General features: G+C 47.1%; 1 protein-coding gene and 1 long non-coding RNA gene across 35 annotated transcripts in view; one reads left to right on the forward strand and one right to left on the reverse strand.

Annotated features, from left to right (window-relative positions):
* Ablim1 (actin-binding LIM protein 1) overlaps nt 1–24,731 on the reverse strand; it is a 288,302-nt gene that overhangs the window by 59,635 nt on the left and 203,936 nt on the right. The gene's annotated exons all lie outside the window — the stretch shown is intronic.
* Nucleotides 18,633–20,579, forward strand: LOC134485257 (uncharacterized). The gene is made up of 2 exons (XR_010063309.1): nt 18,633–18,810; nt 19,184–20,579. It is a non-coding gene; the product is annotated as an uncharacterized LOC134485257 (long non-coding RNA).

A 24,731-nucleotide genomic window follows, 5' to 3' on the forward strand; every position in this document is an offset into this window, starting at 1 on the left:
CTCTTGACTCCCATCCCTATGCCCTGAATAAACTCTATTCCATAGTATACCATCCAGTGGCTGGTCCCTCAGGGGGAAGGGATGCCTCAGCATGGACCTGCCGGAGCACTCCCATCCCCCACCCCATATCTGACTACACCTCTACAGAACATACCCCCCCTCTTTATCTTTTTATGACCACATCAAACCACCATGGGTCGTGGACACACATATAAAAAAGCTAAGTTTGACACTTCCTATAAGGACAGAGGGAAAAGTGTCCATGATCTTATTTTTGGCAAAGATTTCTAGGATGTGATACTATGGACACAGTCTGTTGACCCATAAATGAAAAGTTGATAAATTCTCCTTCTCCCTTAAATAGATACCAGGAAGATAGAAAGACCTACCAGAGACAAGGAGACACATTTGCAAATCATACATCTGAAAAGTGATTTGCATCCAGAGCCTATAAGTAAACCTAGCAGTGCAGTAACAGGAAGCCAGTAAACCCGCCAAACAGTGAGCAAAGGGGGAGGGGCAAGAGCCCCTGACTTGCATGCATGAGTGAGGGGCAGGGTGAAAGACACCCTGGTTCCCTGTTGAGGAAGTTTGAGCCCCGGAGACCCTGAAAGGGACAGTAGGTGTTTCTCCTGACTCCCAGGAAACCAGGCCTGCAGCCCTCCATAGATTTGTGACCATCAGTCATGCAAGGGCAACACTCCAAACCCCTCCACACGTACCACAAGGTCATGTAGGCTCAAGGCAGATCTCCATTATAATGGAGTACCTAAGGTTGGGGGGTGCCTTAGCCAATGAACTTTCCTTCCTAGACTGTCCTCCCTGCCAAAGGTATTTAATCTCAGGCCCACTCTGGGAAGGGGGTACTGTTTTACTCATCCACTTTCCGCCTTGACAATAAATGCCTTGAAACCATGAACTGACTCTTTTCATGGGACCCGCCATGGGGAGCCATAGAGAAGTCCTTCGCCTACAGAGCCGCCGCCTAATCTCCCGCAGAAGGCCTCCCTGTGTTCCTATTGGTGGCTGCCACCAAGCTCAAGCCCACCACTGTCCAGCCAAGGACCCTCCCTGTGGGACAGGCCAGAGCAGTCCCCTTCTTTTCCCCTCAGCCCCAGGCTAGATCCAGCCCCATGGGGGCCCCCACTCCATTCTCAGCTCTTCCCCAGCACATCCCAGAGGCACCTGGATGTCCAAGAGCCGGAGAACCAATGGCCCTGGCCTCCTTGCAGGCCCAGGGACCCCCAGCCAGCTCCAGCTTTGTCCTGTGCCACAGACTGCACTTCCCCACCCACAGAGTGGTGTCCCCACTTCTCACAGCCGACACCCACCCATCTGCGTGGGGTAAGCATGGTCAAACTTCCTGCGTCCAGCCTCCCCAGTGGCCCAAGCCTTGTGGGGCCCAAGCCCTGTGGCGGAGCAGATGTGGGCCTCCACCATTAATCCTACACATGAGGCCTTGGGATCAATCCCCAACATCACCAAAGAGGAGGGGAAACCAGGGCAAAACAAACAAGTGACTACAAGGGAACTAACAATGACAAAACTCCCAAGAGCTATGCCCCTGCCTCCTCCAATGCCAATAGTGGTGGTGGGAGTGAAACCCAAAGCCTATGTGATAGCCAAGCCCTCTGCCACTGTGAGCACCCCAGTGCCCTGCCCCTCAGAGACTTAAACAGAGACTTCAGCCAAGAGACACATGGGCGTCTAATAAGCATATAGAAACATTTTGAACATTGTTCAGTTATTAGTAAATAAAATGATAGAAAATGCCTCACTAGTACATGTTAAACTAGCAGAAAGAAGACTAACGTCTTCAGAACACTATTCACGGCTGAGAGTGTCTGTAGTCCTGTTACAACAGCCCCACTACAATCCACACGGTCCCAACCGGTGAACGAGAGATGGAATGTTAAAGTAGGCATGCCCGTGGGGTGGGCGGGGCACCCCCAAAGCAATAAGCAAACACACAAAGGCCCAGATGAACTGGAGCTACTTCCTGCTAAGAGAGAGGAGCCAGACATAAGAAATTCTATCAAAGGCAAAGAGCTGGGAAGGAGATCCGAGGTTGCTGAGAGCAGGGCGGGGTTGGGGTTGTGTCAACAGAACTGTCAATCTGGGGCAACAGGAAAGCCGCATGCCTTTATTGCCCTGCACAGCCGTGATTGGTACACAACTGCACACAGCATAATCAATATCTATGCTTGCAGGGAGAACAATCTGTGCTAAGGCTTTTCTTTGTCAATAAAGGTACATGAACAGAGAGGGTGGGGCCTGACCAGGAAGGTAGGATTAAACATCCCATTCACGGTCAAAACCAGGTTCCCCTGCATTCACTCCTCTTGGAGGCCCAGATTAATTACCCCAAAAAGCAGAGTGAAAAGACTCTTCTCCAGAGTGAAGTACGCACAGAAGGCTAGATGTGCAGGCCCAACACCAGGCGAGAGCAGCTGCATGAAGATCGTTCAGTGCTTTAAAGGGGATTTTACAAATGGCTTGCCTGTCTAGTGTCATGTCTATGTCTTCCTTTTGGGTGTAAGGAGAAAGCCAACTGCAGACAGATAAAGTAACTTGAAGCCATAAAGGGGACCTGCTCAGTACCTTGACCTGAGTTAAAGGAAGCAGGCGGACAGGCGGTAAGGAATCACAGTTCCTTCGAGAATAAGCAGAATATTATTGCACAAGATAAAGCCTTCCTAAATCTGCAGTTTGCTTCCAGAGCTTGCTAAGGCTAAAGAGAGATGAGGTCATGTTTAAAATTCTTTATTTTACCCTCCTGCTTCTGTTTATTCAAAGGACTCTACCACACACCAAAACAAAACACCACTGCAAATAACTCCAAGTCCTTTAAACCTACGGTCCTGGGTGTGTTTTCTTCTCTTTTCCAAAAAGCCATTAGAGCAGACTTAGATCTGTACCAGAGTTGAATAGGAACTAGGATTCCCATTTGCCCAGGCCCATTTCCCTGACCCTACCCAGCCTGCTCATCAACGCTGCATGCCCAAGTGATGGATTTGCTGTTCCTGGTGGCTTACACTGATTATTGCTGCGTCCACAGTTCACAGCCATAAAAGCCCTGTGTGCTGTGCCCAGTCACCCCTCAGTGTTGTTTCTTGCCATAGGTGACATTCACAGGCTTTGAGCTTAAACCTTTGTCAGTATCCCACGTGGTTTCAGCTTGCCTGTGGTTGTCACAAATCCAATACATTCCTTTCAGATGCAAAGTGTCTTTTCTTAAGACCGGGAGCAGGTGACGTAAGTTAAATATAGTCCTATTATCCCTGTCCTCTAACCAGTCATTAAGAAATACCCAGGCCTGGAGGGTTACCAGGGATCCTGAGTTATGAATGCCCTGGGGTGGTGACTTAACTTGGTGCTCTCAGAAAAGGGTTCATGTACTGAGCTGTTGCAGCTGATGCTCTAGCTTAGCTCAGGTGGCCCTTCCTCCTTCTCATCCAGAAAAATGCCATGTGTCCCGTATACCAGGTCGTTCTTCCTTATAAAGTAGGAAGAAGGCTTTGAAAATACTCCCCACACTTTCTTTAGAGAGCTATGCCCCCTTTTGTTTTGTTTTGTTTTTAGGTAAAATTCCTGACTTCCCGTGTTCTTAGAACTGTGCACAGATCAGAGGTGTATATGAAGTCTTGCACACACGAAATGCACTCTGCGCCCATTACTCGTCCAGGAAAGTGTGCTGTTTGTACCCAGACAGGCTTCCTGCATCCTCCAGAGGCTGCCTTCTATCACTGCATTTACTCTAGCTCCATTCGTGGCTGTGCTTCGTGAAATCTCACAAGTACATCTATTCCTTTCTGTATCTCTACAATATTTTATCCTTCCTTTCTACGCTTGACGGGCATCTGGGCAGCTTAAAGGTCTGGACTGTTCTGAAAACGGTGCTGACACAGGCGCCTCTCCATCCTTTAGTGAATTCTAGACCTGTTTTCTTTGCACACATTCGCGGCAGAAAGACGAGTGTTGGTCCACGGGGTGACGCTGCCCAAAGGTTGTCCAAAGTGGCTTTGCTTTCTTCCATTACCATTTTAATCCAAGAGGAATTTGGGGGAATTAAGGGAGAAGAATCGTATTAGGAGTACTTTGCCAAACGGATCCCCAGAGTGTTTTCCTAACCTCTGCAGAGTGAGTGATCCTTTATAAAATTGTCTCTCAGTGAAATCGCTGGTTTAATCCTCCAGCCTGCCACCAGCCCCCTGCATCCTCCTCCTGTTGCAAGTGTCCCGCCGTAAACTAGATGACGCAAATACCTCCCATTTCTAATCTCTAAACTGACTTGAAATGAACAAGCGGCCACACTGATCCCATCATATCAGTGTCTGCTATGGAGCCTCCATGGTGTTTTCCAATTCAGGAAAAGGTTCACTGGATGGCATGGAAAATTCTGTGTGGGGACAGGGAACATCTGAGGACCTAGCAGCTTCTATATGCTTTATCATCGATATACCTATATATATATATATATATATACCTATCATCGATCTTCAGCAACTTTTCCTGTATTCATATTTTATCTATCTATCTATCTATCTATCTATCTATCCATCCATTCATCCATCTCTACCGATTTGAGATAGTCTCATTATATAATAACTTAGGCTGGCCCACAACTCATTATGTCGACCAGACTAACCTCAAACTCACAGAAATCCACCTGAGTCTGCTTCCTGAGTACTGGGACTAAAGGCATGTGCCATACAGGCTTTTAACACAGGGTTGTTACTTTTACTGTTAACAATGGTCTTTGTATTTGCTCTGTGGTAGAAAGTTCTAGAAAGCATGCTCGTATTTTATCTACCCAACACTTGTTCATATACCTACTATGAGTTAGAAGAAGTCTCCAAAGCTATAGAGCTAGCAGTGCACAGTTCTAGGTGTGATGGTGGTGGTGGTGGTGGTGGTGATGATGGGGATGGTGGTGGTGGTGATGATGATGATGATGATGATGATGATGATGATGATGATGATAGCCCTCTTTTTCCCTCAAAGTTATGCTAACACATCAGGACTTGGAAGGACTAGGAACTACTTTAGTAGTTTAGACAGATCAAACACTGTCAGAAGTCTTTTTAATCTTCCAAAAACTATCACCAGGGAGCAGAGAAGCTAACAATGATTCAGGAAAGGGCCAATGATGTTTAGAAAGAAAGCAACATCTTCCAAAATGGCTGCTCATTTAAAGCCATTTTTTAATGGCATCAGTAAGAAAAGGAGTCTAGTCGCTGGGGCCTCCTGAACAGGGAATCACCTGGTTAATTTTAGATTTGTTCTAATGTCCTACGTCTATCTGTGTAATATCAAAAATGGACAAAGGGTGAATGCAGGCTTAAGAAACCTGTTGGGTTGGAAACTAGGTGTGGTAGTGTGTGTCAGAGAGCAGACATTCAAGGTTATCCTTGGCTAAATGGTGAGCTCAGGCTAGGCTGAGGTTAAGGAAACCTGCCGTAGGTGCATGGGTGGATAGATAGATAGAGAGATGAATGATAGATAGATTGATACACAGATAGATGATAGATAGATGATAGATAGATAGATAGATAGATAGATAGATAAAGGAAAGAGAGATGGATGATAGATAGATGGATGGATTAGACAGACAGAAAGTACAAACAGTGTTGGGTTGGACCAAGGACTAAGCCTTTTTATCCATTTTAGCCTGACTAGTACTATAAAAACACCTCACTCTACTAAAAGATGCCTGCTATGTTAGTGCCTATATAAAGGGAAAGCTAATTATTTATTGATGTCATAGATTCACCTGTGAATAATAGGATACAAAGAAACTAGACTGCAAAGCCCCCCGGTGCCCTTGGGCATTTTTCTTTCCAAACACTCAAACTCCAAGATTAATTTTCTGTATCCATTTATGTTGACACAGGGGCTTCCTGTATAGCCCTGGCTGGCCTGGTACTTATTATGTGGACCAGGATGGTCTTGAACTCACAGAGCCCTACCTGCCTCTGCTCCTGACTGTTGGGATTAAAGGCCTGTGGCACCATGGCTGAAATGAATTTAAAAGGTGTCTCTTCGGGCACTTGCACTGATAATAGCAAGCTTTGGAATCCAAGTGCATGCCACTGTGCACACCGAGGAAGAGGCTATGTCAGTTCCTGAGGCTCTGCTTCTGGTAAATTAGTGTGGTTCCAATAGGCCCCTCCTACCCCAGATGCTACCCTACATTCAAGGTCCTCATGTCCTTTACTCTTTTAACAACAGAGGACATTTACTTTTAAGCTCAACATTTTGAAATTTAAGCTAAATTGGATCAATTCTGTGTTTTGTACAAGGGCCAAAACTAAAGGTTTCTGGTTACTTATGATCTCATTTCTGGTCCCCTTCCCAACACAAGAGTCACATGGAGTCAGACTGCACAGTCGCGGCCACCTGAAGGGTCCTCTCAGAGTCCTCTCCCAGCCCAGGAGCCATTGGCTACAATGGTTACATTTGGTTAAATGAGGCTACCAGGCAGGCGTAAGGCAGACAGAGGAACAAGGAGGAACAAGTCTCCTTTACTTAACCTTAGTGATAGCTTTTTAGACAGCGGAACACCTGAGAAGGTGGACTCTTTAGATTTTTAAATATTTAAACCTGTCACACAATGTACAGCCAATAGGCACCCTTGACTGGACTGAGTCTAATGACCGGGTGTGGACCTGTTTGTCAACTGCTTTTCTTTGCCAAGTAGCTATCTTGAAAGTACATTCCAATTCTGTGACATCTACGTGAGGAACACTCTCCCAGGGGTCACAACTGTCTCTGACCACCCTGGTCTCTTTTCCTCTCTGCCTCTCTATTCAGTCTTGAAGGCTTCGTAGCAACCAAACTGTCCATAGAACAGCCCTGGCTATGGGGCTCTGTGACACCTTCCAAGTTATTTCCCTTAAAACCATTCCGCTGAGCTCTCCAGAGTGGAGGACAGATGGTTCAGTTCTTGGCTGCCTACCCAATACTATCGGACTAAAAATATTTTGTCTTCGTCCCCAGGGTTGAAGGAGCCTTCAGGGCTGACCAAGGAGAGTCAGAGAGACACGGCTTGCTTTTAAAAACATCCTCCCCTGATATCCTCTCCTGCTGTGACCAGGCTTTTATCCCCCTGAATTCACAAACAACCAATATTCACTGGGAGCAGGGGGAGCTCCCAGCAGCCGCTGGCTCTCAGTTCCAATGTTAGGAGAAAGAAATAACTGGGGGGCGGGGGTTGGGGGGTGGGGATGACAAAGGAGCATGGTGGATAGGAGTCTGGATCCTTGGAGCTTCTTGGTGATGCCCCACAGAACAGTACACACAGAGTTAAGCACGGTTCACCTTTGGATGACAACCGACGTGTTTCTGTATCCTACAGGGACAGACAATTCACATTCTGCATGCTGGGTGGGTCCCTGTCCAGCCTCAAGTTTTCTGGATTCCTCTGGAAGGGCAGGCCTTGGGGATGAGGCCAGGATAAGCAGGGGGAGCTGCGCAAGTGTCTCTCCCACCCTCCACCTGCTTCAGCAGACTCAGGAGAGGAGGAGACTTTCCAGAGGTTAAACGGTGGCCTCCTGGATCCTGACACCCAGAGATGTTAGAGCTTCATCATGGCCCAGTCAATGCTTTGGGAGCTCTGGCTTCCACTGTGTGACGATGTAGCGTTGCGTGGTGGGTGATGTAGCACTGTAACCTTTCTCCCTGGGGTGAGGAAGGCCTGCACTGTATCCATAGGCAAGAGACCATCTGACTTCTGAAGCAAATGCATTTTACCATATGATAAAATGGCAGGCACATAGTCGATGCCAGCCATTGCCCCATGACACAAAGATGGTGAAAGCCCAGGGAAGGAGCTACCCTACGGGAAGTACAGGTGAGGCCTTGGGGATGCTCCTTCGTCACTGCTACACAGCCTGGATGCAGAGGTCCCTCACAGTGACATTTGAGGGCTGCAGTGATGGCTTAGCAATAGCAGCGGCTGCTCTTCCAGAGGACCTGGGCTCGATTCCCAGCAACCACGTGGTGGCTCAGACGACATATCGAACTCCACTGCACACCACAATGCTGAAATATTTGTTTCCGCTTATGCGAAGAACATGTTACTAATACAGCCTGTTGCGGGAGATGGCCACCATAGTAGAGGAAGAGACCCCAGGTGTGAGACCTTGGGCTCGCTCTGTCCACTTCTTAGGCTTGTTTGTAGCCTTGGAGAGTTGAACGAGAGGCCCCAAGAAAACCTTCTAGCCCCACAGTCCTATGTCTGTGAGGAAACGATAACGTTAATAAACTATACGAATTGACATCGATGCTTGCAGTTAATGTAGGTTAAATAAAGACGCACTTCGTGCAGAGCGCTTTACACTCTCCCTCAGCCGGCAGCTGCATCGTGTGACTGAAAACCGCACGCACCACACACGCAGCAGTAGCAACCGCTGGTATTTAGACCTTTATCCTTCGGTCTAAGAAGTATTTCTCACGTCTCTCCTTATTGTGGTTTGAATAGAAATGGCCCCACAGGCTCATGTATTTAAATGTTGGCTCCTAGCAGCTGCTCCTGCTGCTTGCTCTTTGGGAGAGCTTCAGAACCTTTAAGGAGGTGGAGCCTTGCTGGAGGAAGTATATCACTGGGATTGGGCTTTGAGGTCCACTTCCTGTTCCTCTCTGTTTCCTGAGTGTGGATGAAACGTGATCAGTCAGCTTCCTACCCCTGCCACTGTGCTTTCTCTGCCCTGTGCAATGCCTGTCCGCCATGGCCGACACTCCCTTGAAACCGTTGGCCAGAATGCGCCCTTCTCACGGATGCTGCTTTTTGTCGGAGGTCTTTTAATCACGACAGAAAAGAAATTAATCCATTAATTCCATGGCAGCTCCACTTGACCACTGTCCCCATTTTCTAGATGGGCAAGGCAAGGCTCTGAAATTGCTGTCTCCTATGACGGTGGAGTTTATAATGAGAACCAGTTCTTGCGGAGAATACTCAGAGGAACTTGAGAACAAGAGGAGGAAATAGCTCCAACCTGGGGCGCTACTGGGGTAAAACCAGGACCGTATGATCACATTAATGAAGAGTGATTTAGGCACAGTGTGGAGGGGCCGTGTGAGAAAGGGTTCAGTGCCCAGGTGGTTACCAAGGTGCTAGATGCTACTCTTTGTGATCCTCCTGCCCCCCAAGCAGCAAGGATCCATTCTCTCGGGAGGTGAGGGAGCCTGCGCCCTTTAATGAGCCGATCAGCTCCCAGTCCCACCATTTCTAGTCCTCAGGTCACCGGACATGCCTAGCTTGAGACCGGGCCTAAGACCACAAGCAGCACTCCTGCCGTTGAAACAATAGGTTTCAATTTGTATCAAATACCACGTGGGTGCCAATACTGCGTGGACGTGTTCCCTTTGTCTACTGAAGGAAGTTATGCTTCCTGGCCACACAGTTCAACAACATCTGCAATCTGGCCTAGGCTTCACTGTCTACTCCCTATGAACGTACCCTGTGTACCTAAGGCTTTGCCTCACCTCAAACGTGTCCGTGAGCCAGTGTCTTCCCATGCCCTGCTCTCGCCGAGAGCCGTCACTTTCAGGCTTCTCTGTGACTCAGAGAACAAACTGGGTAATTGTGTTTGTGACCCTGGACATAGGAGGCTGACCTCTAACCTCCCCATGCGTGTACCCACACATGTGCACACACATGAAGATTCCGAGTGATGCTAAGGTTCATCTCAGCTCTGAAACCTTTCTTTACTTTAAAAAGGGTGTGGCTGTGTAGCCCTGGCTGGCCTGAAACTCCCTATGTAGGCCAGGCTGGCCTCAAACTGCAGGGGTTAAAGTATGCACCTCAAGCATTCCCTTTGGTAGATGTGTATTTACTTCTTGGTCTCGGTATATCTTTTAAATATCATTTACATAACACAATGAATTACATCTGCTGGCTAATTAACGTTTTCTCCATTGGACTTGAAGCTCTCGGCAGTGAGAACATTGTCTCATTCATATCCACATTTCAGGAGTCCATAGATGCTGCACACACTTTTTTTTTTTTTTTTTTGTAAAAACAACCTATTCTACGTGATAACATACCAGTGCTACAAGCTTAGGTTGTGTGTGTGTGTGTGTGTGTGTGTGTGTGTGTGTGTGTGTGTTCCAGTGAGTCTTTATTTTTAGATACCTGAATCTTCATTTCATAGGACTTTCCTGTATCATGTAATGTAATTTTGAAAACCACTCAGAAACCTAGAGACCATTCTTAGCTCACAGGCCACACAGAAAAGGATGGTGGGGCCGGACCTCACGAGCACAGTCACCTCCTGACCTCTGTCCGAAATACTTCTGATGTGTATTTGCTCGTGTGGACATAAATGTCTGCTTCCTTATTCCATGAGACCAATAATAGACAATTTGCTTAAGGCTTTGCCTAAACTGCAGGTGTAGAAATTTTTAAGACAAAAATTTAAAGTTATTTGTATGCTAAAATTAAATGCTAAAGAAACAAACTAGCCACGTTTCACTTATTTCTTGATGCAGCATCTGCACAGCTCGCACACACAGCATCTACATAGCTTATACACACAGCATCTACACAGCTCACACACACAGCATCTACACAGCTCATACACACAGCATCTACACAGCTCATACACACAGCATCTACCCAGCTCGCACACACAGCAGGATGTACACCTTGGCTTCACAACAGTGCCAGGCTGCACTTCCGGTTATGATACAGCAGGGGAAGGTGGCTGGGAAATGAACATTTATACACTTCATATAAGTTAGAAGTGGCTACACCATGACCTAAGATAGCAAAGGCAAGACTTGGACCCACTGCCTGGACCACTTGTGTCTGACCTATTAAAAACATACCCAGTCATTAAAAATGGCCAGTTGGGGAATTAGGCCATGTATAAAATATGTCACATAAAGTTATCTAAAGTTTACTCATTTACCTCTTTAAAAGATAGCAATACTTAGACTTTAAGCCACCAACTTGTCCTGTAGATATACACTAGGGTAGTGAGAATCACACTTGCTGTACTCCAGCAGCCTGGCTAATTTTTGTTTTTGTTTTTGTTTTTGTTTTTGTTTTTTGTAAACCATAACATTTTTGTGAAAACAGCCAAATTAAATCTCTTCTTTATACATCTGTTAGGTTACTTCCGAGTCACTCCCTCAACCCCCAAAAAAATCAGTCTGACACTTGTGGACCCATTTAATTCGAACCTGTACTTGTAGTTTCTAAGTTGCTGATCTGCAGACCCTGTCTGGAAACAAGGGGCACCATGAAGACACGGGCTGTCTTCGACATCCGAGAAGAGGATCCATTGCTAACATTCTCTAAAAACACTGACCATCCTCACACTTCCGACAAGCTTAATTATTTTTTTTTTTTTTGGTTCTTTTTTTTTTTTTCGGAGCTGGGGACCGAACCCAGGGCCTTGCGCTTCCTAGGCAAGCGCTCTGCCACTGAGCCAAATCCCCAACCCCCCCGACAAGCTTAATTAAAACACTACCTAGGCTCAGGAACTCTTCCCTCTGTGGGACCTTTCCCTCCTCCTGAGAACACATACGACAAGCAGTTACTCCATCCACACGGTGACCTAACTTACATCATTAGTCCATCCACATCCTGCAGCACATACTCCCTTGATGACCTCTACTAAGTTAAGGCTCGTGCCTTAACCGAATAGACATTGGGATACGTCAGTTGGCGCGAGACAAGTGTCCGAGGCTGAGTCTTCCATAGCAAATGAACTGTACATCCAACTAGCACCCTGATAACAACCCGTGATTTCACCGCTGAGAACAGTTCTAATCCAACCCCAGAGCAGTGGCGGGATGGAAGCTTGAAGACCATCATATACTGCCGAATCAGCGTGGGATCTTATTCTATTCTAAGCTACGTCTTCCTGTTTAAAATTCTTTACATACCAACCTCAACTCTTTCTAGAACAGCCTTTTTCCTGGAATTTTGCTCCTAGTGTGTTTCTTGGCAAAGAGCGATTGTAATTCTTCCCATGTGTAATCCACAGGTCACGTCTGGAGAACACTCCCCAGTCCCAGCTGATGGATAAACTGTCTGTGTGCATCAGAAATAAACATCCCTTTCTGAGGGACCCACAGGCCCCTCTCTGCCATGCACTTGACTGCAGTGCCGTGTCTCTCTTATGATCAAATCATCTCAAGTGGACAGATGCTCTCCCAGCATCCTCCTGGAGCACAGAGGCCTGGACACACCCCATCAAGGAGAAGTCAATTTTCTTCTGTCTAATTAGAACAAAAAAGCTGTTATTGCTTCCTTGCTGTAGGCCAGCCATGCTGAGTGCAAGATGGCTCCGGTGAGCCTTGCTGGAGGGAAGCTACTCTCACTCTAAGAGTTAATGAGTCTATTAAAGCAGAGGCCTGAATGAAAGGATTCACCCAAGGTTACCTGGAGACAAGGAGAGCCAAAACCAGTGACCTTAGGAAAGAAACTCTGTTGCCATCTAAAACAATGTGCATATTGTGAATAAGCAAGCCACGTTCTATATAATCCAGCCATCAGTTGTGCTTGTTCTCTGGGGACCATGAGCCTGCCCACCCACCCACCTTCCTGTCTGCCTGCCTGTCCTCCTGCCACATTCCTGCATGCTCACCTGCCTACCTGTCTACCTGCCTGCCCTCCTGCGGGCTTCCTGCCCTCCTGTCTGCCTGTCTGCCTGCCTATCTGCATGCCTTACTACCTGCATGCCCGCATGCCCACCTGTCTGCCTCCGTCCTCCTGCCTGCCCTCCTGCCCTCCTGCCCTCCTGCCCTCCTGCCTGCACACCCACCTACCCACCTGTCTGCTTCCGCACACCTCCCCACCCCACCCCCATCCAGAAGCCAGAGCTTTAAGCAGGAATCTTCCTCACCTTTGCTAACCCAGTATGTAGAAGAATAAGTGTGAGGGGAGCTCTGCTTGACTGAAAGAGCCTGTCCTGGGTCCAGAGGATGTGGCAAGGGGCCAGGGAGATGGCTCAGCCTCTGACAGCCGCATGTAGCACGTGTCCCTCCTCACCTTGGCAAGAGGTGGGAACAGTGGCTAACCACTACTCAGGGGTCAGGGAGGACGTTGGATCTTGTAACACGAGATTTTTTTTTTTAGACAGCAGAATAATTCTGCGTTTCTGATGGTGGGAGCCAGAACTCATGCGGTTTACCCTTTCACGTGCCTCATAGGTAAGAAGATACCATGGGCATTGCTCTCCCCCACTCCCCCTTTCCTCAGCAAACCAGACCACACCAAACCCCAAACTAACTTATAAACATAACACATTTAGTTAGGAAAAAAATAAAGAAGGCATAGTAAAAGAGAGAACACCAGTCTATTTTTAAAGCAGTAGCAGTCTTCAGAGACAAATGTCGTGTCCCTAAACATACTCTCACGGCTCCCAATAGGAAGAAATTAGCTTTGTTTCAGGGTCAGCCGTGTTCTACCACCTCTTAAGTCAAGCGAAAATAATTATCATTAAAAACAGTACCCTGTGGTAGGCAACACCCCACTTTCAGATTTCACACCCCACTTACTCCAAGCTGGTTTATACCAACCACAGCAATTTCAAGTTAACACACTTCAGCTCACCCCTTCCTATGATAAAGGACCAACAGAGACCAGTTCATTCTGCACGCTGGCTTGCTCCCGGGTAAGAGGCATTCAAAGCCACTCTCTGGTTTCTGTGGTTGGTTAAGAGCAAAGGGTACCCTAGGTTAGCCAGGGGTGAAGGAAGTGTTAAGTGAGAACCGAGGGCTTCCTCCAGAGTCCTGAGTGTCAACATTCCTGAGGGAGAGGGAGAGGGAGAGGGAAAGAAGGGGAGTAGGGGTAGGGTAGGGAGATGGGAAGAGGAAAAGGAGAGGGACAGGACTTATGCATGCTTTAGTAGAGTCTAGTTAGCTACTAGTCGTACTTCCGTGGTCATGGTACAAATTTACAAGAGAGCCATATTTAAAAATGGCTTCCCACGATACCTCCCTGAGACCAGTTGGGATTCATGAAGGCTAGTCTCCCCAGGTGTCTTTCCTAAAGCAGTGAAGAAAAATATTTTCTGATACTGGCTAAAGGCAAATATGAATAAATGAAATGAGTGATTTGATTTGTTCTGGCCACTTTTGCACTTAAACTTCTATTGCTTTAAATTATGTGTGTGTGTGTGTGTGTGTGTGTGTGTGTGCATGTATACATAAGTGCAGGTGCCCACAGAGACCACAGGGAAGAGAGGGTTCTGGATCCCCAAAGCTGCAGTTATAGGTAGATATGAGCCATGTGTGTGCTGGAACCTGAACCCATGCCTTGCAAGAACAGCGCATTCCTCCTCACAACCAAACCGCTCTATCCTCTGAATAAACTTTTAAATTGAAATCAGTGTCCTTTTTGGAGGACCACAGAAAACACACACAAAAGCACACTCAAAGTGCGTAAAAGAGGGGTTTCCCACAGACCACATGGAAGCACTTAAGGCTAAGGTTACCCTAATGCACTCCTGCTGAGAAGTTCAAAAGGTCCGGTCTGAAAAGGAGAGAAAGAGGCAGGGCAGAAAGGGCCTGCTGCAGAGGTCTATCTGTCATCCCTGCCACTGAGGCCTGTCTGTCATCCTTCCACTGAGTCTGTCTGTCATCCTTCCACTGAGTCTGTCTGTCATCCTTCCACTGAGTCTGTCTGTCATCCCTGCCACTGAGTCTGTCTGTCATCCCTGCCACTGAGGTCAGTCTGTCATCCTTCCACTGAGGTCAGTCTGTCATCCTTCCACTGAGTCTGTCTGTCATCCCTGACACTGAGGTCTGTCTGTCATCCCTGACACTGAGGTCTGTCTGTCATCCCTGCCACTGAGGTCTGTCTGTCATCCTTCCACTGAGGCCTGTCTGTCATCCTTCCACTGAGTCTGTCTGTCATCCTTCCACTGAGTCTGTCTGTCATCCTTCCACTGAGTCTGTCTGTCATCCCTGCCACTGAGGTCAGTCTGTCATCCTTCCACTGAGGTCAGTCTGTCATCCCTGCCACTGAGGTCTGTCTGTCATCCCTGCCACTGAGGTCTGTCTGTCATCCCTGCCACTGAGGCCTGTCTGTCATCCCTGCCACTGAGGTCTGTCTGTCATCCCTGCCACTGAGGTCTGTCTGTCTGTCATCCCTGCCACTGAGGTCTGTCTGTCATCCTTCCACTGAGGTCTGTCTGTCATCCTTCCACTGAGGTCTGTTTGTCATCCCTGCCGCAGAGTTCTTCCCAGAAAGGCATTGTAGGGACTAAAGATTACATTGCTAGTCACTGTATGGATGCAAATGTGCCGACCCTGCAGGGAAATGGAACTGCTGAGACCATCCCCAGAACTGGGGAGCAGTTTAGTGTGGTTCATGCAGCAGGGGGTGGAAGAGTAGAGCCTCACAAAGCCACCTGAAAGGTGAGCTAAGACAAGGACTTCAGAAGGGACGAGAATGTTCTACCTTTATGCACAGTAGACCAGATAAGCTAAGCTCCCAAGCTTTGACTATGGTCAATGGTTCAATGCTGGGCAATGACATTTCAAGGAATCTTGTCCATGACTTTCTGACACAAGCTGGGGGTGGGGTGCGGCTCCTGTACAGTGGACAGGTTCTGGGCTTGACAGCTCTGACTGGCAGCTGTTGAATGTGAGTGGTACGCAGAGGAAAGCTGACAGAGCAGAGAGAGAAAGCCTGTATGGTGGCAGGTGTCCCTCAGCAGCTTGTTCACGTAAATTCCCTTCTGCTTCTGCTGATGTTGTGGACTGCACTGGGTCCTAGACCCCAGTAACTCCCAAAGTGACCAACTGGACCCCAGTACCCCCAAAGTGACTGACTAGAACCCAGTATCCTCCAAAGCAACCGACTAAGCCCAGTATCCCCCAAAGTGACTGACTAGACCCCAGTATCCCCAAAGTGATCGACTAGAGCCCAGTATCCCCCAAAGTGACCTTATTTGGAGTCAGAGCTGATGGATTAGTTGGTGTGATGAGCTCAAAATGATGTAAGGAGAAGCAGAGGAGGAGAGGATCCTCATAAAAGGAAGGCTGAGGTTACAGTTACAATAGGTGCCACAGGCCAAGGAATACATGAGGCCATGAGCAGTGGGAAGGAAAACTTGGAACTCAGAAAAGCCAATGCTGGTTAATACAAAACAGAAGTGTCTCCTTGGTCAGTTTCCTCCAGGTCAGCCATAGGCTATGCAAACTCTCTTCTTGTTAGCAGCTCATTCTGTACAACTGGGGAGGCTATTCCTAGAAGCTCCTCAGTGATGGGTCTTGGCCTTACAAATGACTAAAAGCAGATGTCAGGCCTAGTACTTGGTTTTGCCTCAAAGACCGGGGCTGCCTGTTTGGATAAGAGGTGGCCCTGGCCCCTTTCCTCTTCCAGGGACTGAGAAACCTAAGAAAAGAGCCCTGGGATTTTAGGCAGAGGGCATTCATTGGAACTGTGCATTCATTAACCTTCTTAGCAGTACAGGCACTGTAGTGACAAAAGATTCTAAGTGCAATAAGTTCTTACAGAACAAAACAAGAAGAAGGAATAACCCCAGAGCCCAGAGAGGAGGCTGGGTAAAGACAGAGGCAAAGACTATATTGTGGTCTCCAAACCATGGAATGCCAAAAACCGCAGCACCCCAGGCTGGGAGATAGATATAGAATGGTCTTTCTGAAGAGCCTCTGGAAGGTACCATAACTTTGGCCTACAACTTTGATTCCAAACTTCTGGCTTCCAGAACTATGACAGGCTACATTGTTGCCATTTCTAGCCACTATATTCATGGTAATTCGTCATGACAGGCCTAAGAAACGTATACAAGGTATCAGTAACTGCACAAGCTACCAAGGGCAGGCACCGGATGTGTGGTTGGTCTCTGTTTATTCACTGTGGCCTGTGTTCTGTGACAGCACAAAAAAATTATTTGGAATTTTCAAGATTTCACAGAATTGCTTCATAATCGATCATGGTACTAAACTTAACACTGGCCTAAAGCGTTCATATCTGTGCAAATAAGTTCTTAACTGGCTGCAAAACGAGTGCTGGGCTGGCAGAAAGTCTGGTTGCAACAATCCTACGGACACATGAAATGCTGGTCAGGTTAACACGGACTATCACCCAGACACATGGGACAGTGTGTTAAGGAGACAGAACCTTTTGTTGTCTGCCAGGACTTGGCTACGTGCACACTCTATGTTTTGTAATCGTTGATTTTAAATGACAACTGAAAAGAATGTCACCAATGTATAATTAGTAGTGGCCACATGAATAAAAGTCTATATAGATCAACAGCCAAATTCTGGTCTTTCCACAGAAGAGTACATTGTCCCAGTGTGGTGGCTTACGCCTGCCATCCAGCACGGAGGGGACTGACGAGGACATCTATGAACTCAAGGATGGCCTTGGCTCTGGAGCAAGACCTCGCCTCAAAAAAACACAAGCAAAGGGCTAAATAGGTGGTTCGGAGTTAAGTGTGCAAACGACTGGAGTTCAATTCCCAGTGTCCATGCTGGGCAGTTCAACTACCTATAGATCCAGTTCTAGAAAGATCTAATGCCTCTGGCCTCAAGCACATACTCACACAGATACCAGATACACTAAGTAAAAACTTTTTAAAAATGACCCAGGCATGATGACACACTCCTTTAATCCCAGCACCTGGGAGGCAGAGACCAAGAGGCCAGCCTGGTCTACAAAGCAAGTTCCATGTCAGGCTGTTACAGAGAGAAACCCTGTCTCAAAAACAACCACCACCACCATATATGTGTATGTATGTATGTATGTATGTATGTATGTAAGTATGTATGTACATGTATGTATGTATATATGTACATATATGTGTATATATTATGTATGTATGTATGTATGTATATGTCTGTGCAGAGGAAACAGGAAGAAATATAGACCACACATTTTATAAGGTGACTGAACCCCATATCTGCAAACTCTTCGAAACATGCCACTGGCATGGGAGACCAAACTTCCCACAGGCAGTAATGCAGCAGGTTTGACAAGGAGAGACAGAGAAAGATCGGAAGGCTGGAAGGGCTTTCTAATGGCTGATCTCAGAAAGCTGGTGCTGGCCAGCTCCTCTCGGCTCATTCATTTATTTCCATTGCTTGCTTTATTTACTTGTTTTTGAGACACAGCCTCCCTCTGCAAGCCAGACTGGCCTCATAATCACAACCTCTGTACTACCCCAGTGCTGGGGTTGATATGACTTCAGAGTCAGCGAGACTCCAATTAGTCAATGGCTCTGCCTGGGGTGACACTAAATACCCATTCTACAAGACATTTTTTCTTAAGCTTTAAAAAATTTTGAGATTATAATTTAATTACAAAATCTCTCCCTTACCTTTCTTTTTCTAAATCCTCCCATATAACAACCCCCACTTCAAATCTATGGCCTCTTTTTAAACTAATTGTTAATATAAAGTTACTTGTATGTATGTTTTCAAGGCTGGCCATTTGGTGTTGGACAACCAATTGGTATGTTCTTTCTTCCCCCCGGGGAAGACCACTTCTCCCCTCTCGGCTTTCCTCAGTTGCCCACAGATCTTTGTAAGGCTGAGGCCTCATGGGCTTTTTCCTGTTCACTGCTGCCATCCCTGTCCAGCTCATGTTTGTGCAGTCACAGTCACGTTGATGAGACTTTATGGGTGTAGCTCCTGTCACTAGCAGGAGACCATCTCACAGCAAACTTCTGGAGACTCTACAACACTTTACAGACAACTGTTACAAGTTGATTAGAATGTGACTAAGGTACTTAGACCATCGCTTGGAACCTTCCGGGACACATAGGAAGACTCAAGTGCTTCAAGATGGTGGTGGATGAGGAGAAATGATGAGAAAGAAAGGTTAAGTAAAAATGTTACCAAGTCAAGGTTTGGGCAAAACTTGAACGCCCACTAGACTTTCCCCAGTGAGTTCCTCTCAATGCTCAGCATTGTGTCCACATCGTGGCTTGGATGTCCTGGGAGACTATGGTGGGAGTTGTGTTTATTTGTCCAGTAACTAGACAGGTCATTAGAGTGGGCAGCTTGGGGAGGGAGGAGGGGAGAAAGCCCTGAAGTGCAGTGTCCTGAGGTCAGCTCTGGTGCTGAGCCGTGCATTGTTTCCTTAGCTGGGCTCTTCTGTGAATCATTTGTTTTCCCTGGATCTTGGTTCTTGGCTCTCTGGAGGTTAGACTGCATTAAATCCTCAAAATTTCCCTGATCTGATACTCTACAGGTCTGAGCAGACATCATCTTGGACACAGAGATAGAGGTAAGGAAGCCATCAATCAGGTCGGAACGAGATTAGGTCTGGGAACAGACAAGCCACGACGTTTCAATTTCTGATAGCCCAGGTTGGCATAAATAAACAGACCATACAAGATCTCAAATATCAAAGGACTCTGGCTGGGGTGTCAGGAGCAGACAACTTAATTCAGAAACCATTTCTAATGGCACCATGGTCAGTTCAACCACACTCCACAAAACACATTTATTAGTGAGTGCTTGCAAGCTAAAAAGAAAAATCTCACTTCTGATTTGTTTGTTTGTTTGTTTTTATGGTCCTAAGACCATACAAGGTAGGAAGGTGCCCTATCATTGAGCTACACTCTTAATCCTGATTTTTAACTTTTTACAACTTCTCAGATAGCATTTGAGCATCCTGCAAGTCCTTCTACAAGAGACAGTGAAACGGCTAATTGGTTTTTGTTTTGTTTTGTTTTGTTTTGTTTTGTTTGTTTTGTTGTGACAGAGGGAGAAACTGGATTGAATAAGACATTAGGCTAACACACAGATTCTTCAATACATTCCACAGTAAACAGTCTCTGCTTTCTCTCTGCTCCTGTCTGAGGCTGGCAGGAGCCTGCTAAGTTCCTAGATACCCATGAACTGCCTGGTCCCACCAACCTGATGACCACACATTCCAACCCAGGCACAAGGGAACCAGCTAGGTTAGTCCTGAACATGGGCAAAACTTGGTTAGTTGCCAGGAAAAGCACCTGATATCATAGACCCGACAAGGTGGCCACCTCTACTCTATTCATATGACAGAAGATCCTGCTGTTAGACAAGAGACCTGCACATCACCATGGGCTGCCATCTTCAGCCTGAGGAACCAGTGAGTTGTACCTCTCGTGATGAGGCCCCCGGGCAGGCCTGCAACAAAAAAGCCTGTCTCAACTTGAAGTCAAGGCTCTAAGCCAGCTCAGAACATGAAATCTACAGTTTGGCATAGCTTCTGCTTCTGTGTCCACCAGAGCAACACAACACACCTAGTCACACAGATCACAAAGACGGGTTCAGGAGATGTGGGGCCTGACAAGCTATGCAGAGGAATGCCAGCATGGTGATGTTTGTAGGCCTCTTCTTTTCTACACAAAATTCCTACCTACGGCCCCTGTGATGTCCCCTTGGTACAAACTTTACCTTAGTGGGAAAGTGTGATGTTAGGAGTAATCAAAAGGCTTTAGCACGTTCTCGGGACTTAGCAGCTGGCAAACTTTTGCTAACACATTTGTCATATGAGAAAGTAAGAGAGAAGAGTGCCCATCACCCCTGCAGGAGCTGACTCCAAATCCCAGCCCATGTGAAGAGACAGTGTGATGGTATATAGGCCCTTGCAATCTCAGCACTGGGGAAGCTGAGACAGGAGCTTGCTGGCTGGCCAGTCTAGCCCACTTAGTGGGCCCCAGGTCCTAGTGGGAGACTGTGCCTCAAAAATCAGAAACAAAGTGGATGACTCCTGAGGAAATGACCCTGAGGTTAAACTCTGAAACAGACAGACAGACAGACAGACAGACAGACAGACACACACACACACACACACACACACACACACACAGAGGCAGGTGGATGGACAGACAAACAAATTGAACATGGGGGGATGGTCACACACAGAGGCAGACAGATGGACACACAGAGATTGAACATGGGAGGGTGGGGTGTCAAGTCATCTATGAAATGCTATTATATAAGAAACTGCCTTGTGACAGGTTAATTACACACAGAAATGCCAGGAATTATACACTCTAGAGAAAGCTTGTATTTATATTTAGAATGTTATAAATAATGCTTATCGCCTCAAATGACAATTGAGAAAAAGGAGGAGGAGGCAGTGTTATTAGGCTTCATTTACTTGGCAAGTGCATGGCACCCTTATAGTCAAGCCTGGGCCCTGACGAGGGTCACTGAAAGCCTACAAGATGTAGGCTTGGAAGACAGAAACTGTAGCCAAACCCTGGCCCTGTTCAGCTTACTTTTCTTTGTTGTTGTTGTTGTTGTAGCATTTAATTATTATTTTGTGTGCCACAGTGCATTGTAGAAGACAGAAGATCAAGGCGATACGTGATTGGACAGTAGAGAGTGGGGCAGGGACAAAGTGTTTGTGAGGCCGGAGAGAAGAGGAAGGAGGGGGAACAAGATGGAGTCTACCCAGGAGGACGGTTCAGATTTAGGTGAACTAGATCGATTTTTATCTGGTCCAGGAGGATGGTTCACATGTTTATCAATTGGCAGTGAATTTATTGTGTGGATGAATTATGGATTGAGAATTTAACATGTAAATGTAATTGCTAAATTACAAGTTTCTGGAACTTTGATTTCACCGGGCTAAAGAGGACAGTGTGCGAAAGAAATGGCCGAGAGACAGTTGGAGCGTGCAGATCTGGTTCTGTTGCCTTCGCTGAGAACACTCATGGCCACAGAACAAGATGTGTGTGTGTGTCAGGCGTGGTGCCTACCACCTAAGGGAACCTCGAGGAGAGGGTGGAAAAGGGAGACAGCCGGGAGAGGGCAGCTTGCAGACCATGAGGCAGAGTAGCAGCCGGAGCCAGTGGTTCTGGCTCACGGGAACTGACAGACGACGTTCCTTTTGAATTTTTATAGCAACAGAGGACAACTTGAGAAACTTTGTTCTCTTCTACCTTGTGGGTCCCAAGGATGTCACTAGGCTTGGTGGCAGCAGAACCACCCTAGCTTATTTATTTATGGCCATTGAGTCAGTAAAAAATAATTTTAACGAGACGCACCCATAAAATACAATGGCAATAAGAGTGAACTAATGACAACAGCCATCGTCGCCCTTCATGAGATGTCCATGCCCTCGGGAACTTGACAGAGAGGAGGACTGGCATGTGATCTGGTGTCCACAACAGGATTAAGCGATTGGCATAATGTACAAGGTGAGCTTGTCACAAGAAAATCATTCAAGGATGCGCATCCCAGAACATCCATGATGTGACAGGTGAGCACTCAATAGGACTGCGATTATTCTTGCCTCCTTCTCTCTCATCTGTCCGTCTGTCCGTCCACCCGTCTATCCACCCATCATCTATCCATCCGTCCATCTGTCCATCCATCCGTCCATCATCTATCCATCCATCTGTCCATCCATCCACCCATCATCTATCCATCCATCCATCATCTATCTATCCATCCATCTGTCCATCCGTCCATCCGTCCATCCATCCATCCATCATCTGTCCATCCATCTGTCCATCCGTCCATCCATCCACATCTATCCATCCATCCGTCCATCCGTCCATCCATCCATCCATCATCTATCCATCCATCTGTCCATCCGTCAGTCCATCCATCCACCCATCATCTATCCATCCATCCATCATCTATCTATCCATCCATCTGTCCATCCGTCCATCCATCCATCATCTGTCCATCCATCTGTCCATCCGTCCATCCATCCATCCATCATCTATCCATCTATCTGTCCATCCATCATCTATTCATCCATCTACCCACCCACCATCTATCCATCCATCTGTCCATCCGTCCATCCATCCATCATCTATCTATCCATCCATCTGTCCGTCCGTCCATCCATCCATCATCTATCTATCCATCCATCTGTCCGTCCGTCCATCCATCCATCATCTATCCATCCATCCACTCACCCATCATCCATCTAAGTGCCCATTCACGCACTTGCCCACCTCTATACTTAGCTCCTGGTGCACGGGTGGCACCAGTACTTGGTTACATTTTTTTGGTAGGTAGCTAACAGTAAACATGACACAAACACATAAGAATTTCAGATAACGGGTTCCAGGGAGAAATAAAACAAGGCCAGGGGACAGAAGATGGCCTGGGGTCACGGTTGGCCTAGGTGCCCAGGGAGTGCCCTCTGGGGACTGACAGGCAGATGAAGGATGCTGATCTCTGGTGAGAGAATCTTCCATGGAGAGAATGGAGAGGGTGCAAAAAGACCCGAGATGGGAAAAGCACGTGCTTGAGGCACAGAGAAAAGCTAACAACGCAGGAATAAAAGCCGGGGGTGGGGTGGGGGGGAGACCCAAAGTTGCCTGGGAAAACCAAGATAAGGGATATTGATAGGCTCACACAATTCTGCAGGGTAGCGACAAAACAAACCGAGCCAAGCAGACTTTCCCCTTATGTTTTAAAATTCTTTGCAAAACACAAAGGAAACCTGGATATCTCTACCCTGCCCGCTTGGCGATTTGGACTTTGTTATGTAAGAGCCGGTGTCTTTCATCCGGTGCCAGGCGAGATACATTTGGCATCCTTCACTAGCTGCCAAGACAAAGCAGAAGGGCTGTCTTAAGCTCCGTTAGGGGTGCGCTGAGCTTCACCAAACACATTTCTCTCTCTTTTCAAGTGTGTTTATTTGGACAAGGTGTACTGACATAAGCAGGGATGTGAGGAGCCAGCTACATGTAGAACTACTACAATTGAAGAAAATTCCTCGTTAGCAGAAAGGGAAGAAGAAAGAGGTTTTGAGCGGGAAGCAAGCACTTTTGCTTCAGCTGATCTGTGTGAGCGAGAATGGCCATGAGGCGAACCAGCAGCATGGAGAGACCACAACCGTGTATCTGCCAAAATCTCTGCAGGTGTGGTGAAGGATGAAGCACCAGGGTGTGCGTGCTCCTTCCCTGCAGCCCTTGCCTGGGGCAGCTCTGAGTGAGACTCCCTAGCTTCAGGCAGAGACAGATTAGAGGCCCAGGGAATCAAAATCAACCTGCTAGCTTCACTAGTTTGAAACTATTTAATTTTGAAGTTGCTTTTTAAAAATATCTTTTTAATGTATTACTTTGTAATACTTCCTCTTACTTGTTTAGCCATCTGACCTGTGAACTTTTCTCTATGTTTACATCATGGTAATACCTGTCTTTTCTGGTCACGCTTTTGGTGAAGACTCCCAAGGACTGATTATCTATCTGCAGATGACTAATACTCCCCCGAAACACACACACACACACACACACACACACACACACACACACACACACACTCTGTAAGTCCCGCCAAACCAGGTTTTTGCTTCATCCTGGGAGTCTCTGTGACAAGACCCAGTGTCCCTGGTTGACACAGCTGGAGTGAGGGACACAGACCAGCTCTGTGAAGACACACTCTCAGGGTTTGGGCTCAGTCTGTGAACTGAAGCAGGAGACTAAAAAGATCTCCAATTTCTTTATCTCTCACTCCCACCTTTACTCTCTACATATCCTGGGAAAGTTGAGTTCAGGTTACCAGCTTAACGCACATCTCAGTAGCCACCTCAGAAGGTGGGAATCCTGCAGCAAAGGCCGTGACCCTGTCTCAGTCTTGAGACTCCACACCGAGTCATGTGAGAAGGAGCGAGGGGTCTGCTCACTTCCAATGGCAAGCTTTCTCAGGCTGACAAGTATTCTAAGGGGATGCCATGACTGGCCTTGCCTCAGGTTCTTTGGGGTTCATGTGTTTTCATCTTACTGAAGCCAGAGGCGGCGTCAGCCTGTGGGGCTTTCAAAACGAGCAGAAGTTCATCTTCC

The sequence above is a fragment of the Rattus norvegicus genome, chromosome 1 (genome assembly GCF_036323735.1).
Source record: "Rattus norvegicus strain BN/NHsdMcwi chromosome 1, GRCr8, whole genome shotgun sequence".
Taxonomy (NCBI): Eukaryota; Metazoa; Chordata; class Mammalia; order Rodentia; family Muridae; genus Rattus; species Rattus norvegicus.